The 3269-nt window shown below is 38.3% G+C and overlaps 1 pseudogene; it reads left to right on the forward strand.

The window, feature by feature from the left end:
• Nucleotides 1-699: 699 nt before the first annotated feature.
• LOC140508957 (cytochrome b-c1 complex subunit 1, mitochondrial pseudogene) lies at nt 700-2134 on the forward strand (annotated as a pseudogene).
• The last annotated feature ends 1135 nt before the right edge of the window (nt 2135-3269 follow it).

Below are 3269 nucleotides of genomic sequence, written 5' to 3' on the forward strand. Positions count from 1 at the left end.
TCCCTCCTTAAGCCAAATCCAATGAGAGTAAGGTTTACTCATTCCCTCTTACCTTCCCCCTCTTCTCCTCCATTGTAAAAGATTTTTTTTCTCTCCTTCATGTGAGATAATTTATCCCATTAGATCTCTACTTTTTTACTTCTCTCAATATATTCCTCTCATTCCTTAATTTTATTTTTAAATATCACCCCATCATAGTCAACTCATGCTGTGCTATCTATCTATCTATCTGTCTATCTATCTATCTATCTATCTATCTATCTATCTATCTATCTATCAATCATCTAATCTATCTACTCTCTCCAACTTCTCTGACACTGAGAAAGGTCTCATGAGTTACAAATATCATCTTTCCACGTAGGAATGTAAACAGTTCAACTTTAATTAGTCTCTTATGATTTTTCTTTCCTGTTTACTTTATCATGCTTCTCTTGATTCTTGTATTTGAAAGTCAAATTTTCTATGCAGCTCTGGTCTTTTCTTCAAGAATGCTTGAAAACCTCTATTTTATTGAATGTCCATTTTCCCCTGAAATAGTATACTCAGTTTTGCTGGGTAGGTAATTGCTGGTTTTATTCCTAGTTCCTTTGAACTCTGGAATATCATATTCTAAGCCATAAGAACCCTTAATATAAAAGCTGCTAGATCTCGTGTTATTATGATTGTGTTTCCACAATACTCAAATTGTTGGAGGAGGAAGGGAAAAAGATGGCAGCCTCCTCTGTGTGCTAGATCAACAATACTGAGGCTCAGGCCCTTCTGCATGCCCGTGACTCACCATGTCTATTAAACCTGCCCACAACTCATAGTGTAGCTACCTTGGTTCAGTCTCTCCAGAACATTCCAACAATCCAGGGTCACTGTGCTGGCCAATGGACTCTAGATGGCTTCTGAGGCCTATGGTCAACATGCCTGTATTGTGGGAGTTTGTATAGATGTTGGTAGCCACTATGAAAATGAAATCAACAATGGGGCTGGCTACTTTGGGGAACACTTAGCATTCAAGAGTACAAAGAAGCATTGTGGGAAAGCATTGGAATAAGATATAGAAAGGATGAGTGCTCATCTAAATGTTTATAATACTCAGAAACACCGTAAGTGCTATATAAAAGCACTGAGTAAAGACCCTCCTAAAGCTGTTTATATCTTGGGTCACGTTGTACACAACTGCAGGTTCAAGGACTCCCAGATTGAGAAATAGCAAAATGTGATTCTTCAAGAAATGCAGGACAGTGACAACTCCTTGTGGGAGTAGTATTTGACTATCTCCATGCCATTGTTTACCAAGGGATGCCTCTTGCTCAATTATGGAAAGACCCAGTGTGAATGCCAAGAAACTATCCAGGCAATACTTGGCTGAACTTATTGATACATACTACAAGGCCTCTTAGAATGGTACTGGCTGCTGCAGGAGGTTTGGAATACAAGCAGCTAGTAGACGTTGTACAGAAGCATTTTGGCAGTGTCCCCATGGCATACACTAAGGATACTGTGTCTGTCCCTTCATCCTGCCTCTTCAGAGGCAGTGAGATCTGTCACCAGGATGATGATATGCCTCTAGCTCATGTGACTATTTCAATTGAGGGCCCAAGCTAGACTACCCCTAATAATAATATTGCACTCTCAGTCACCAACTCAACAATTGATCATTTTGACTGTACTTATGAGGAAGTGTGCACCATTCCGGTTCATTGGCATCTGTTTCCATGAAAAACAATCTCTGTCAGAGTTTCTAGACCTTAAACATCTGCTACTCAGAAATCGAACTGTTTGGCATCCATTTTGTCCTTGATAAAATGAACATAGATGATATGGTATTCTTCCTTCAGTGTCAGTAGATAATCATCTACTGTGTACCAGTGCCACTGAAAGTGAGGTGATGAGGGGAAAAGATCTTGAGAAATGTGTTGGTTTCTCATCTGGATGGTACACCCCTGTGTGTGAAAGCTCTGAATGTAACCTTTTGACTTATGGCTGCCACATACCTTTGTATGAATGAGAGAGCCTGATTTTGGAGATTGATGCCAGTGTTGTGCAGAAAGTCTGCTCCAGATACCTGTATGCAGTGAATCCCATGAAACAACTTCCTACTTACAACTGTATCTCAAATAGCATGTCCTGGCTGGGATTTTAGGGGTTAAACCCAGTTAAGGGTGAGGGCTGTGAGATTTGGGGTCCTGGAGGTCTTCTGCTCAGAAAAATTCCTTCCAAATACCTCTGTCTAGTAACAGTCACCAAATTTGTAGGATTAGCAGTACTGTGTCAGATTATGTTTAAATAAAAGTAAATTAAGTCTAATGTTAAAAAATAGACTTGAATTGTTTCTTTTTAGCTACCTGAAATATTGTCTCCTTTACCTGGGAACTTGGGAATTTGGCTACAACATTCCTAGGAGTTCTCGTTTGGGGATCTCTTTCAGAGGTGATCAGTGGATTCTTTCAATTTCTGTTGTACTCTCTGGTTCTAGAATATCAATGCAGTTTTCTTTGATTATTTCTTGAAAGATGATGTCTAGGCTCTTTTTTGTTTTGATCATGGCTTTCAAGTAGTCCCATAATTATTGGATTTTCTCTCCTGAATCTGTTTTTCAGTTTAGTTGTGCATCTAATGAGATACTTCACATTGTTTTCTTTTCATTTTTTTGGTTCTATTTTATGATTTCTTGACTTCTCACAAAAGTATTAACAACAATTTCCTCCATTCTAATTTTTAAGGAATTATTTTCTTCAGTGAGCATTTCCATCTGGTCAGTTTTTCTTTTTATGGCATTTTCTCTCCATTGGCCTTTTGGACCTTTTTCTCCATTTGGGTAAGTCTATTTGTAAGGTATTATTTTCTTCAGTATTTTGGAGGGTTCTCATTCAGCAAGTTGTTGACTAAGTTTTCATGATTTTTTTGCATCACTCTCATTTCTCTTACTAATTTTTCCTCTACTTCTCTTGATTTTTGGGCTTTTCCATGACCTGAGACCAATTCATATGTATCTTGAAGGCTTTTGATGTAGGAGCTTTGACTTTGTTGTCTTCTTCTGGATGTGTATTTTTATCTTCATTGTCACCAAAGTAAGGGATTCTACAGTCTGACTTTTTTTTTACCCTTTTTACTTTTCTTCCCAGACAAATACTTGATATTCTAACTATTTGTCGAGGTAGGACTCTGCTTCCAGTGAAGGTGGATGTGAGAGTGGCTTTATTGTTCCAAACTTCAGGGGTTTTGTGCAACTATTTCCAGAGATACTTCTAGGGACCTGTAACTTTTTTATCTCTTCC

Source organism: Notamacropus eugenii, chromosome 5 (genome assembly GCF_028372415.1).
Source record: "Notamacropus eugenii isolate mMacEug1 chromosome 5, mMacEug1.pri_v2, whole genome shotgun sequence".
Classification (NCBI taxonomy): domain Eukaryota; kingdom Metazoa; phylum Chordata; class Mammalia; order Diprotodontia; family Macropodidae; genus Notamacropus; species Notamacropus eugenii.